Source organism: Cnephaeus nilssonii (assembly GCF_951640355.1).
Source record: "Cnephaeus nilssonii genome assembly, chromosome: 5".
In the NCBI taxonomy this organism is placed as follows: domain Eukaryota; kingdom Metazoa; phylum Chordata; class Mammalia; order Chiroptera; family Vespertilionidae; genus Cnephaeus; species Cnephaeus nilssonii.
The window spans coordinates 98,845,558-98,861,567 of record NC_137076.1 but is presented as its reverse complement, the minus strand read 5'-3'; positions in this window follow the sequence as shown (position 1 = coordinate 98,861,567).

Below are 16,010 nucleotides of genomic sequence, written 5' to 3'. Positions count from 1 at the left end.
CCTACCTATAAAGCCTAGGAGGAAAATGGTTCTTTAAAGCCAGGAAAAAGCTGTGTTCATCCTGTGAGGAATGACATTTAAGTGATTGATTAGCTTTCCCTTTAAGCTTTGAAGGCTAAAGAACATAGAACCATAACAATCGCTAATTTTTATAACTATAGCAAATAGTTGTTTTGTTTTGGTCTACCTTTTACGTTTGTGTGTAATAAACTGATTTTCATTTTGGCTTCCAGTTTGGCATTCACCTCTCTATATATGTCAGGAAAAGCCACCTGTAACTCCAACTCCTAGTGAGAAGCTGATTGGTCTTAGACAATTCTCCTCTGAACAGCACCCAGTGATTGGTTCACTGATGAGTAGATGACTAAACTGCGGTACAAATCAGATACAAAAAGATATTACTCGGAGCTTCCGGAAAAAAACAATTTCACCTATTTTCATGAATAGGTTGACATCCTCTTCCCTCTGGTTGTGAACAAGGAAGAACATAGTTATCAGAATCTGTTGAGTGCTGCCCTCTATCAGGAAGAGAGCTAATATTACGATGAGAAGAATACCTATTATCAGATTTCTTTGAAGATTTTATTGTGTCACTGGATTGAGTCTCACTTGGAGATAATTGTCCCTAACTGTACTTTTCAGTCAATTTCATGTAGTGTTTAAATCAGTCAGAGTGAATATTTTCCCAAATGCAATGGAAAGTTTCTTGATAGATACCATACTAAGCATAGCTGTTTAGAGGATGGCATCAAATTGCATAGCATTTATGAAAACTCAGTATTTTGTGAGTGTATGTGTGGGGATGATTTGAGAGAATTGGCAAGCCAAAGGAAGAAAAACATTGATGCATTTAAATATCTGTTGTTGGTTTATCTTGATGGAAAATTATTGGGATTATAGCTCTACTCATATTTATTTCTCTAGAAGCCAAGAAAAAAAAAAGCATCAATCTGATTAATGCTTCCACTAGAGAAGCAAAATTTGGAGTTGAAGTAGATAATTAGGGAATAAAAGGAATACATAGAGGTTAAGGATATCCCAGTTGGGAGTACTCAAGCCGGCTAAAGAGGGTCTTATTGGTTCTGGCTTAGAAACAATGGAGATTGGCATTACCAGTTCTAAAAATCGGAATGTGCAAAAGAAGCCCTTGATGAATTTGTAAAAATAATTTTACTTGATTCATATACTCAAATATATTTATTTAATATATTTGGGGGTAGAGCCAACACATCTGCATTTTTCATAGTCCCACCTCCCCCAGATTTGTTACAGAGGTTCCAGGTACCATGTTTTGCAAAATACTGCTTTCGAGTAATGTAGATGTTAACATATTTCTTGATACCTGAAGGACTTCAATGGAGTCCCTCACAGATGCCTGCTTGCTGAACTCAAGCATTTCAGGGAATGGTGAGTTAACTTCCCCAGGCTTCCTCAAGACTCAGAGATTGACCACTCCAATGAAAGGAGCACGGGAGCCCATTCCACTTTGAGGAAGCACACCAGCACCGGAACTCATGAAAGGGGAGCTTGTGAGGAGCAAGGTCCTTTCTCTCAAACATTGAGACATCGCCTGCCTTGTGTCCTGCTTATGCTTGGGCTTCATTTAATTATCTACTTGACTTAATTTATGGGAGAATACTAAGATTTTGAAATCTGTCACTTAACTGAAAAAATAAATGTTAAATGATATGCCAAGTACAAAGGTTATAAGAATTGCAAGGGTTGCCCTGACTGGTTTGGCTCAGTGGATAGAGCATCGGCCTGCAGACTGAAGGGTCCCGGGTTCGATTCTGGTCAAGGGCATGTACTTTGGTTGTGGGCACATCCCCAGTAGAGAGTGTGCGGGACAGCTGATCAATGTTTCTCTCTCATCGATGTTTCTAACTCTCTATCCCTCTCCCTTCCTCTCTGTAAAAAATCAATAAAAATATATATTAAAAAAAAAAGAATTGCAAGGGTTACTGTTACACATTAAAATCAGGGACACTAAAGATGAATTTTAAACTTCAGGGAAGGGATCAGTTACACTTTTTTCAAAATTGTTCTGATGAAGATATGATGAAAAATCATGCATAGATTTTTTTCTAATAATATAGGATTAGCAGTTTACCTTAGAGTGCATAATTTTAATATTTTTCCACTTTATGCAACACATTTATTTTTCAAAATATTAGTAAACCCAAAAAAAAGTAGAATTAAAGAAAAAGAAAAATTACTCATGGACTCATTCTTCAAATATATATGCTGATAACTACTTATATAAAAGACTAAGTGACCTTCCAACCACCCAGTACATATGACGTGCACTGACCACCAGGGGGCAGATGCTCAACGCAGGAGCTGCTGAGCTCTGGTGACTTGGCAGTGGTGGTTCTCGGGTGACACACCCCAGAACCAGAAAGGAGGGAGCCCAATTCCTCACAGGGCCACACGATTCCACCTTTGGCTGTGGGTTACATTGTTGCTGGGGTGCTGCTGGCCCCCAATCTGGTTTACTGCTGAGCTGTGATGACTTGGCAGAGGCGGTTCTCGGGTGATGCACCCCAGAACCAGAGAGGAGGGAGCCCGATTTAATTTCCTTTCAATGTGCATGAATCCATGCACTGGGCCACTAGTCTTTTTATAAAGATTTCCTCAGTATCATTTTTATTATGCATAAAAAAAATTCCTAACATAGATTATGAAAGCTATTTTGCATATTATTGTGTTAAATATATTCCTATAAGTTCTCCACTTAACTGGTTTTATAATAATCTTTATAAAAGCCTTTAATAATGGCTGTGTTCTAAACTCTTAAATGTATGTAATATATGTTATTAATCCATCCCTTATGGTAGGATTTTTTAGATGCTTTAATTTTAAAGCATTGATAATAATAATAACAAAATGTCTAATATCTTTGAGTGCTTACAATTTTCTAGACACTAGTCTTAAGGTCTTTGTATACATTACTTGATATATAGAAACTAATATTTTATATTGCAAAATATATGAAGATTTTACTCTTAATTTTATTATGTTATATTAGGAGGTATACCCAAAATAGTCAAAAATTAAATTTTGGAAGATTTAGTCATGTAACAAAAAGTAAACTATCCTACATTATAAAAAAAAAAAAGTCTGCTGCCAAATGAACACATATTCCTTTGATCTTTGACATTAGCCTGAATTTCTAAGGAAGATATAATAGATGATTGTCCAACTTACTATTTTTTAAATCAGGAAAACATTTTAATGATTGTATTTTAAGTCAGGCAGAAGATGCATCCTGATCTCTTCTGCCAACTTCTCTCCCATCTAGGCAGGTTGTGTAGAAAAGATGTAACCATTAGAACTGACCTCAAAGTTAATAGACAATAAGAAAAAATAAAAATAGCTGATTTCCTTCTAAGGTCTCATTTTTTTTTCCTGAACTTTAAGGAGGATCACAAAACACTAAAGGCCTCATGTGAAGAAGCGCTTCTGCAGCCACGGACAGAGGTAGCTTAGAGGTAGGTGAGTGGGGAGTGACCAAAGGCCACCCCTCTTAGCGGGAGGAGGCTTCAAAGATGCGGAAGAGACAGGAGTGCCTGCACTTGACAATGGCTAGGGCTAACAAAGACATGGTTTTTCTCTTTGAAAAAAAAAACACCTGTGCTCATATTTTTCTTCGATGCCTGGTACAGCTTAGCAGAGTACTGAATCTATTGACTCTCTCTAGGTATGTGATCACAAATTAATATCAGGACTATTGTAAAGATGGAGCTCCTCCAATCAATAATTTGTATTGCAGCTAATCTTAGCTATTTGATGTATAAAAATCATTGGGTACCCACGAATTCCAGTGTCCTCTAAAGAATCCCTTTATAAGATCAGACAAGGACAGAAAATGCTAAATATAACCAAGAAACTGCTTCAATCGTTGCCTTCCTTCTTTCTACAGCACCTCGGAGGTCTTAGGATCACAATGGTCCTCCTTCTTAACTAGATTTGGAGTGGGTTAGACTTTTATGTGTTTTTTTCTTCTTTTCACTCTTTCTTGGTGAAATCACAAATTGCCTTTACATGGTGATTTTCTACCTGCACATATACTCCTAAAACCACTACTAAGAAAATACTTACATGTATAAAATTGCTACCTTGTGTTTGATCAATTATGGAAGAAAAGCTATCATTCCCATACACTTAAAAATGACATTTTCAATTGCCTTGCATGGAATGTGCCCTATGGGATTTTTGGAGATTCGGAAGTAAAAAGTATCCATTTTCATTTTTCAAAATTTTTGAAGTATGAGTCAGATTCTTCTTAAGTCTCTTCACCAAAAATTGCAAAAATAATCTGCTGTGACTTCGTACTCATGAAATAATGCTCAGTCACACTCTTTTCTTTCTGGACAGGAATATTTTTTTTATTTTTATTTAAGGCCTACCCTTAGGCATCACTGAGCATTCTTGTCAAAGTTAAAAATAGAAAAGGACTGAACATGCTTTACTAAATGTAAATGAATTTAGGTTAAATGGTGATAAAAGCGGGAAAGGGTTATAGGGAAGAATAAGAAATGGATATAAACATATCTAGTTATCTTTTACATCAGGATCAACCTGAAGAAGTTAGACAAGGAATGCATTGGTATTATATTAGTCAGCAGTGTTTAACTAAAAATTAATTCATGTATTAATTCTATAATTAAAAAACAAAAATTAAGAATGTTACAGTTTGAGTTGAGCCTAGATACAATGTGTTCCATTATGCTCCAAATTGCCTTCTCAGGAAAAGCAGTTCATAAAGTAGTACTAGGTTATTACCAACAAGTAGGAAAACAAAACCAAGTAATTTTTTTCTTTTCAAATAGATTTGGGAATCAGTGAACTATATCTATTGTAGGACAATCAGAATATGTTCACTATATTAAAGTATCTGAGAATCCTGAAGAAAACAAACATTAAACTTTATCAAAGATTAGCCAAACCTATGTGATCATGGAATGTGTTTTTCATGGAACATCAAATAATGACTTGTGGGACTAATTCTGTGGTCTATGGTCTGGTAAACACTGAACTAGAATGATAGCCATATTAATAGATGAAGAAGTTGATACCTAGATTATACCCTCAACCACAGGACAGGGGTATTTAAAAAAAAATTTAAATATATGTTTGTTTATTGATCTCAGAGAAGGAGAGAGATGAAAACATCAATGATGAGATTGAATCACTGATTGCATGCTCCATACTGGAGATCAAGCCCGCAATGAGGGCACGTGCCCTGACCAGGAATCAAACCTTGACCTCCTGGTTCATAGTTTGACTCTCAATCACTGAGTCACTCCAGCTGGGCATCACAAGGGTATTTCAATAAGTCAATACAGTAAGTCTTCATTTAATGTCATCAAAGGGTTCTTGGAAACTGCTGCTTTAAGAGAATACCATATAATGAGACCAATTGAGCCATAGGCTAATTGATAAAAATGAGTTAAGTACCTACAGCATATTCCTGGTCATAAAGACATCACCAAACTTCTAAATAAAGATCCAAAATGCTTCCGATGTTAAACATTGAAGTAAATGTAAGGTGTATGTAAATTTAAGAAACATTATTAAAAACAAGTAGGATCATGAGTTTCCAGCCTGCTTATTCCAGTTCAATGTTAAACCAACACTGGCCAGGCTGCCCTTGCATTCAAGGGGCACACACTTCCACAAGCACACTCCCTCAGACTGGGACAAGTTAAATACACCAATTAACCTAGCATGCACATCTTTGGTATGTGAGAGGAAACCAAAGGACATGGGGAGAATGTGCAAACTCCACACAGACACATGCTCCAGCAGGAAACAATTTTTTCATCAATATTATAATTAACACTAGAGGCCCGGTGCACGAAATTCATGCACAGGGGTCCCTCAGCCCAACCTGCACCCTCTACAATCCAGGAGCTCTCAGAGGATATCCTACTGATGGCTTAGGCCCACTCCCCATGGTTCTCTGCTCTCTGCGGGGCCTGGAGGTTTCCCTGCAGCCATGGAGATGAAGCCCTCATGCCCTGCTGTCGCTCTCTGCCTGCTGCCGCCATGTGCCATGTGAAGGAAGCCCCAATGCCCTGCAGTGGGCTCTGTCTGCCATGTCTGGGGACTTCCCTGCCACTGCCCCACTAAGGAAGCCACCAGGCCCGGATTTGCAGGGCCTGGTGGCTTCCCGGATGCCGAGATCAGGAAGCCGCCATGCCCTGCTCTGCTGGCACTGGAGTCTTCCCGATCACCGCAGCGACCATCAGGAAGATGCCATGGCCTGCTCCTCCGCCGGCTCCGTATGTGCAGGGCCTGGCGGCTTCCCGCTGCCGCAGCACTAAGGAAGCAACCATGCCCTGCTCTCAGTGCTCTGTTTGCTGGTGGGACAGGCCAGACACTCCAGCAGCAGGGCTGAGGGGACTGGGCGCCGCCATCTTGTGGGTATGGGGGTTGCCATTTTGTCGCGGAGTGACACCTAATTTGCATATTACTCTATTATTATATAGGCTTATTTAAAGACTTGCTGTAATATGTCAACACAATCTTGGTTAAAACTACAATGTCCCATTAATTGGATAAGATATTATACTAAAATAAGTACTAATGTCACCAGATGGTTGGTTCAGAAATCTTTTTTTTTTTATTAGTATCTCTACTAATCTCAATGTCAGGTAGTTGCTTACAAATCAGTCTTATATTAGAGATAAATTATATCTCTGATATTAGAAAATGGTAAGGTAAGGTATTTGGTTGAAGTGTTAGATCACTGAATTCCAGGAAGATGTCATGGAAGGTAAAAACATGAAGAAGAGACAAGAGTGTGTTCACATTCTTTGAAACATAAGAACTAAATAATCCAAGTGTAGAGTTGCAGGTGGACCAAACAGAGCAGTTTGCTCAAGTAAAATTGCAAACCTGATGCTTAGTGGGGTTCAGGACATACACACTACCCCCAAATTAGGGTCCCTTGGCATACTGGATATTTTAAGTGAAGGAATTGAAAAACAGCAAGTGTAAGAAAAACTTTCTGACTTCTTCCATTCTTCTCCTCTGAAGCAATTCATAAGACCTTCATGTGAGAGGTGCCCCCTACCCCTGAAGGAAAAGAGTATCTTTACTACAATAGTATATATGAAGGAGAGACATAGCGGGAAATCTGAATTAAACAGGCCTTCCTAACTTTCTTCCCATTTACTACTATGGCTTCTTACATTTTGTCCCATTACATTTTTTCTACAACTTTCCACTCTTTGTCACACCTAGTATAAAAATGCTCAGGTTTATGCCCTAGCTGGTTTGGCTCAGTAGATAGAGCATCAATCAGCCTGTGGTCTGAAGGGTCCTGGTTTCAATTCCGGTCATGGGCACATGCCTGGGTTGTGGGCTCGATCCCCAGTAGGGGGTGTGCAGGAGGCAGCCAATCAATGATTTTCTGTCATCATTGACGTTTCTATCTCTCCCTCTCCCTTCCTCTCTGAAATCAATTTAAAAAATGTATTTTTTAAAAAAATAAATGAAAATAAAAATGCTCAGGGTTTCACTGTTTCCTTAGGTCTTTATTTCCTCGTCAAGGCTCTTGTGTCATATAAAACTTATGTTAAATAAATCTGCATGTTTATGTTTCATTAATATTTATCAGCCCAATTCACAAAGGCCCTAAGAAAGGGGTTCCTGTCCTACACCCATCTCGGTACCTCAATTTATGGCTTATTCTTTATGTTAATAACAGAAGAGTTTAAAATGTTGCATCAAATAAAATGCAAAATGAGTATAATTATATATTTAAACTAACTGGTTCAACTTCACAGAAAGCTCTGACATAAAGTTTAAATACAATGGAAAGAGGTGACTTGGTATATAAAGGAATTGCACAGAGCCTCAAGCTGGCCATCCTCGTGAGGATTAAAGACCATGTCTGCTAATGTGGCTGTCATCAGTGTAAATAAGGAAGCACTTTAATAATTCCATGTTCTTTCAACCTCCTGTCTGGGAGGAAATCCCAGAACTGACCACTGCTGTGACTTTGGTAAACTGGCTTAAGTTATCAGCAATTATGCAGCTTCGTCCCTGAATTTTTTTTCTCCTGGCCCTTGCTTGCCACCAAGGAAGTTTGTTCCTGACCAAGTAGGTTAAGATCTGTGATCAGGGTCATTTTGCCCAACTATGCTTTGGGTTTACAGTTATCAAATCTCTGAGACTGATGTAACTCACAATGAGAATGTGTCCACTTCTAGTCACAAGAAAATCAACTAGTTAAGGACTTAACTGTCCTTGGTAATACTAAAATGTTAAGTTAATAATAGTAGTTATTATCTGTGAGTGATTTGCTAACCACTCCATATAAATCTTTTTAATTCTCATACAATTCTATGAGATGGGTACTAATAGTAATTACAAAAAGAAAACCCTGAACTATATAGAAAGAAAATCCGGAACTACATAGAAAGCCATAATTTGCCCAATTTTCAGAGTTACAAAGAGTAGTCAGTTGTCAAACATAAACACTTGAGTAAAGAGCCCATGTTCATAAACACTGTGTTGAATACATTCCTTTTCTGTGCCTGCTATCAGAACACAGACTTGGTGGCTTACACAACAGATACTTCTTCCCTCACATTCTGGAGGTCAGGAATCAGGTTCACTGAGCTGAAATCCAAGTGTCAGCATGGCCCTGCTTTCCCTGGAGGCTCTGGGGGAGAATCCATTGCCTTCCGGTTCTAGCCCCTGGGGGCTGCTGGCTTTCCTTGGCCTGTGGCTGCACTGTTCAGGTTGCTGTTTGCATGATCACAGGCTCTCATCCAATTCTGTCCATGAAACCTCCCACGGCCTTCCTCCTGTCTGAACACCCATGATTATATTTAGGGTCCACCAGACAATCCAGAATAATAATCTCTGTCTCAAAAGCATTAATTGAATCATTTCTGCAAAGACTCTTTTTCCATATCAGTCACAGGTTCCAGAGATTAAGACCTCAAATACTTGTGGAGCACAATACATTGTCTCTTATGTGTCTTATGTCTATCCAATTAATATCCTTATGCCTAATGATATTAAGGAGAATCATTTTTATTCAGTTAGTAAGAAAGAAATAAGAGTAATGACTGGTGAAGCTATTCTTAGCCTGTATTTGCTAGAGAGAATACACTGGGTAATAAATAGACTTTAAAAAGGTGTGTTTTTTTTTGTGTGTGTGTTTTTTTATTGTGTGTGTTTTTTTAATAAATTCCCCCAAAAGAATAGTAAAGGTAGGCCTGGATTTCATTCCTAGTAAACTAAGCCCAGAGCTTCCTACCCAACTGAGTAAGACTACAAAGCATGGGATTTGGATGTATCCAAAAGCAGCTTTCTATTTAGAATTACTCCAAAAACCTGGGCAGGCAATGCTACATGCGACTATTCAAAAATAAGAGATACTGAAACAAAGTGAAATAAACAATTTTGGAAAAGAAGTTAGGTTTAAAGGCCAGATGCAATCTTTGAGACACTGAAGAGTAACATCTAGAGACTTTTTTAGAATGAAGGCAGAAGTTGAGGGCAAGAGAAAAAAAAGCAGAAAGAAATAGTTTGGAAAGTCAGCCCGGTGTTTCTTATCTTGGTTGATGGCACCAACTTTTATCCAATGTCTTGAAAAGGAAATCTGGGAGTCAGACCTGACATCTCCCTTCTTGTCCCCTCCATATCCAACCCACCCCCCCAAGACAGTTGCTTTCAGCTCTTAAAGAGCTCTCAAACCCATCCATCATAATACTGCCTTTTCTATGCTGAGAATATCTCTTGCCAAGATAATTTTAATAGCCTACTAAAATATATTCAAAATGAAACACAGTCTATCCTTTATTGACATATTAAAAAATTCAATGTATATACCACTGCTTAATAAACTGGGAGTGATTTACTTTTCAAATAGTCTAACAAGACTTCTCTAATAATACTTTTCATATGTACAGAGAAAAAATTTCAATTCAAATGTAAACTCCCATCCTAAAATTAACACTAAGTAGAACTTAGATGTGCACATCATGAGAAATGCTACCAAAAATATGTGAAAACACATTTTTATGATATTAAACTAATGTTTTCTCTTCAAAAAATTCCCAAAAATAAGGAAGAGTGTGAGCTTGTGTCCTCTGTAATAAATTATTGTATGATTTATTAAATTATAGTAAGCTCTTACAAGAAATGCCACATATGGGATGACTTTTTATTTGAATTTTTGTTTCTTATACAGGGTTCATCAAGCTGTTACATATTTATTTCTCTGATTAATGATATGTCAAAATTCTAATTCTAGTACCAATTTATGTTGTGTTGGCAACTGGAGAATGAAACAGCAATGAAGACAAAAGGCAAAATTGATTTTTATCCATCTTCTTTGAATTTCAGTAAATGTTTCCCAAATGTGCTTTTCTGTTTCAACCAAACTAAATATTATAGTCTTATTTCTCTCAACTATTAATTATGTTTCTTCTGAGAGTCAAGAATTTCTTTAAGCACAACAGTATGGTTGGATGATATGATTTAGTGTGTCAGTCATTCTGAATTAGAGGTTGCATATTTAAGAGTTCCTACTATTAAGTTTCCTCATTCATAAAGACATACCATGTCGTTAAAAGATTACTTAGTGCAAATGGGTTTCATAGGAGTTTTTAAATCAACATGAATGCTATGAATTAATAAGAAGTAAAATACAACTGGATGATTTACTGCACATGGATTCAATCAGAAAGGGAGAAAAAATGAGCCAATGAAAAGCAAATAAAACAGAAAGATGAGAAAGAAAAAGAGAGCAACAAAGAAAGTGCATGGAAAACACACAGCTCATATATTCAAGAGGTGGGACACTTACTCCATCTGTTTTACAAGTAAGATAATGTCAGGAGAGTTCTAAAGAAATAAGCGCTTTTTCCAGAGGCAACCATAGCACCATCAAAATGGAGATTAGGGCATTGAAATTGCTTGTGTTTTCAATGTTTTTATGGATTCAGGGCATGAACTATTGAGTCAGACAAGAAAAATAACTATTGGCATTCATGTTAAAAATCTCACTTCTTATTCTTCTTTTGTATCAAACAGCATTAAAAAATAAACCTAAAACTTGTTTGTAAAGATTAATGAGCATATTCTTTCAGACACAACCATCATTGCCTAAGTTCAAATAGAGCAACTGTGCTTAAAAACACACTATTCATACTTAGGAATCTTGCCATTTTACAAGTAATGACAAAATTGTTATTTCAACAGTATTTATCAAATAAGCCTCCTCGGAGACCTGATGATAATGGGGTTTTGAATGTTGACTACAGGGAATGCTGCTTAGTCCATTTCAAATCATTGCTGCAACAAGTCATCTTATTCCACCAGGAGTTTAGCGTATACAATAGTTAATTGGTGACACAGAGGTTCACCTTCCTTCCATTAGTCAAGGAGAAATGGGAGTCTTGAATGCATGATCAGTACCTATCTAGGGATTAGGGTAGAATGAGAAGGACTGTGACTCACACTAAAGTCAAATTTGGATAAATACCTGATTAGTTTTTTAAACAGGACACAGGTCAGGTATCCATGCAAAGAAGAAACTATAAGTCTGTATAGCTCCGAAGGACTGCAGCTGTCCCATGTGGAACTACTTCATAATGTTGTGAGGATTTCTCATTTGGGGTCACTCAGGTTCAGTCTCTCTTTTCATCTCCTCCATTTTCTCTTGGGAGAAATGCCTCTTCATGTATAAATTTTGTAGGAATATTTTATCTTCCCAGATTGGAAGATACATTGGCTTCAGTTGTCATTCAAGAGATCACTGAATCCCCTCCTGCCTGAGGACACCTAAGGGGCCAGTTTGTGACTCAAACACCTAATATCCAAGGCACTAGTGAAGCAGAGGAAGGAAGACATGTAGGTCGTTCAGTATGGTAAGTCATCCCACAGCCTGACCATATTGCTTCAGTCACGAGATCATCACTGGGCAATTTTCTTCTAGGCTTCTACTAATATCCAAGTACTAGAGGCCTGGTGCATGAAAATCATGCATGGGTGGGGGTCCCCTCAGCCCAACCTGCACCCTCTCCAATCCGGGACCCCTCGGGGGATGTTCAACTGCCTGTATAGGCCCAATTCTGAGGATCCAGCCTATACGGGCAGTTGGACATCCCTCTCACAATCCGGGACCACTGGCTCCTAACTGCTCACCTGCCTGCCTGATTGATCGCCCCTAATTGCCACCCCCCACCCCCGCTGGCCTGGTCGCCCCTTACTGCCCCCCTGCCGGCCTGGTCGGCCCCAACTGCCCCCCGCCCACCAGCCTGGTCACCCCTAACTGCCCCCCCCTTGCCAGCCTGGTCACCCCCAACTGCCCCACCCCCCCCCCCCGTGGGCCTGGTCTCCCCACACAGCCTGCTGTTTGGTTGTTTGCTCGCCCCTCACTAACCTCCCTGCCGGCCTGGTCGCTCCACGCAGCCTACTGCTCAGTCATTGGGTCGCCTCTCACTAACCCCCCTGCTGGCCTAGTCGCCCCATGCAGCCTGTTTGGTCATCTGTTTGGTTGTGATAGTCGCTTAGGCTTTTATTATTATAGATGGTTTCCCAGCTTCCTATTGATTGTCTAAGCTTCCATACTACTTCCATATATTCATTTTACCTATATGCCAATACCATCAGTGAATTCATATTGAAATGAACAAAATAGAGGACATTAGAAATGAAAATATTGCCACATGAATTACCTTGATCATTAATATAGTTAGTTAGCTTTGAATCTTGTTTACTTAAAGAAATAAACAATTTCTCAATAGTGTAATCACAGACTTTTATAATTAAAAACACCCTTCAGATTTTCTAGACTATTCTCTCATTTGTGATTTCCTTGCCTCTGCATGAATAATGGCAGTGATGTAGGTGTAAGAGTAGGAAGTACTTTTAAAAAAGAAGGTCATAAACTCTGTTTGGAAGGAAAAATAAAAATTCAGTTACATTTATTTCTGTACCTTAAAAGGATATATTCTAAAGAGAGATAGGTAATATTTTTCTTCTTATCCCCCAAATTTTCATTGTTGCAGTACTAAGACCCCAATTCAGGAAAGCAGGGTTAGATAAACAATGAGGGTTAAACACTGAATTTTTAAAAATGCTTTCAATCCATCTAATAATATTTTCATTAACTGTATTGGGGTGACATTGGTGCATAAAATTATATAGGTTCCAAGTGTACAATTTTATGAACTCTGATACACAAAATGGTAGGCAACAAAGAAACAATCAATGGCTAATGTACCTTATTTTCCAGTAAAATATGTTTGGAATTGAGATGTCTGATTGGATAGTTCTGTATCACATCACTATTAAGGACATAAGTGCTGGGACTAGAAAAATCTATAGCAACAAAAACTATGTATTTCATGGGCCATCCAGAAGCTCCTGTATGTCATGGTAGAAAGTAAAATAGGCCACTAGATTTAAACTACACGGAGGTAGAGTTGCAGTTTGAGAAAAGAGAAGTTTACCATGAGAAAAGTCTTACAGAAAAAAACACACGAAGAAAGCAGTGGGAGCCATCCAACACCTACAATACCTGCCAGCGCTGAACCGGTTCCTTTGCAAGTTGCCCTTACATCCTAGCCAGACTCACTCTACAGATCTGTCACCAGGGGTCTTGAAGTCTATAGCTTTTTGGTAAGTGGACACATATTTCAAATCTGGATGAGTTGGCCCAAATCCTCTTTAATGAGAACACTGAGTCTGTTCCCACTAGGATTCTGGAAGACACTTGGTGCTGATGATGCTGAAGACCATAACCGGGAGAGTAGCAGTGTGAGAATATAAGTTGTCAGTGCCCAGAAGCTTAGGAGAATGACAGGCATTTTCATAAATATGGCCCACAGTCTTTCTTTCCCCTATATCCAACTAAGAACTAATTTAAACACCGGACAGAAAAAATATGAAATCTATTTTAAAATGCGCATAGATTCAGGATATATTGGAAGGAGAGAAGTTTCCACAAAGCTAAGCAAGAGGGTGCATCTGCGATTGGAGGAGTTAGACAGATGCAACCGATGCTCAACCAACTTCTGAGGCGTCCTGGGAAAAGCAGCACACTTCCCCTTTCCTTGGAAATGAATCAGAACCATTCTCTGCTTGTGGCGCTGGAACACAGTTTCAGTTATTTTTATTACAAAGAAGCACTCTCTGGCAAGAAGAGCAAAACAACCCCCATGCTCTTAAAGCGAGTAAGTGGGAAGGATAAAGGCGCTAACTGATCCTTAACAGGTCCCCCTACACCTCCATTATAAGTTTTCCTTTCACCATCACCTCTTTTATTTTATTTTATTTTTTAATATATTTTATTGATTTTTTACAGAGAGGAAGGGAGAGGGAATAGAGAGCTAGAAACATCGATGAGAGAGAAACATCGACCAGCTGCCTCTTGCACACCCCCCACTGGGGATGTGCCCACAACCAATGTACATGCCCTTGACCGGAATCGAACCTGGGACCTTTCAGTCCGCAGACCGATGCTCTATCCACTGAGCCAAGCCGGTTTCGGCAACCACCATCACCTCTTTTAAAGGAGTCTTTTTCTTTCCTGTTCTTTCTGAGTTATTGCTTAAATGAATGGTGTTCTTTTAAGTTGATGAAAACAAGTGGAAATGAGGGCACAAACAGAATCACACGTTTTCCTTTGAATATTGGCCTTCAGGTACCTTATGTCATGATTCTCAGAGTTCAACAAAGGAAGCTATCATTTTGTTTCTAAGGACTTGTTAAAGATACTATAGAAATGAGGGTCCTATATCATTCTATCAGTCTCATTTATTAACACAGTGTGTGGGTGCCTACCAGTGCACTTCAAGGTGCACGGCTCCATTTTCTGAAATTACTTTTTATGCATCTGGGTAAGTTCCACTGTTGTCTTTTATGCCCTCTTCAAATCCTGTGTATACCTGTTTTCTCATGTTGGCTTAAATTTCCTTGATTTTGGCTTCCCTGTTTTCCCCCCTTGAATTCACATTCTGGCTTATCCTTAGTCTGAATGATCTGAGAAACAGCTTACAGGATGGCAGCCCTGGCACCCAGAACCCTTCCCCGTGCCAGCCGGCTGGATTGTTTCACATCCCATCTCCACCCAGCCCTCCCAACCACCTAGCCAAGCATGTCTGATTAAACAATAAGTGATTTTATATTTAAAATTTGTTCCATATTCTGAACACCAGAAATGTGAACAAAGTCAGTGGGGACAATTCTAGAAAATTCAAAGTAGATTCTTATTGGCATAATGTTTTCTTTGATATTTTAGATTTCCATATATTTGAAATTGTGATAAGCACAAGAGTCTGCATCTGGATGAATAAAATGAAAATAGAAATCATTCATCTAATAGATTATAATTATTAGCATACTCTTGGTAGAATGTATTCATTTAATTAACAATTTGATCAGGGTAGTTAGTTCTAAGTAATTCTTACTATGAGAATAGTATTACTTTGCCATATGATTACAGATTTCCTTGTCAAGAATTTGCTTATGTTAGCAATAATGTGAATAATGTGACAAAGAGTTCATTATAAACTACTTTATAATAAAAGAGTAGTGTTCTTTATCATGCTATATTTACAGATCTTACTTACCTTTATTTCTAGACTTATCTCTATGATTATATACAAAATCATTGATTAAATGAAATACTCTAGAGTTTCCCAAGTCATTGTGCCTTTTTGCACTTGCCATTTTATCAGCCAGAGTCCTTCTTTTCCTTTTCATAATCCTGACAGATTATCCTATATAATAAAAGGCTAATATGCAAATTGACCGAACTGTGGAATAACCGGTTGCTATGATACACACTGACTACCAGGGGACAGATGCTTACTGCAGGGGATACAGACCCCCTGGTGGTCAGTGCACTCCCACAGGGGGAGTGCTGCTCAGCCAGAAGCCCTGAACCAGGCTCACAACTGGGGAGCACAGTGGCAGTGGTGGGAGCCTCTCCCACCTCTGCAGCAGCGCTAAGGATGTCCAACTACCACTGGGAG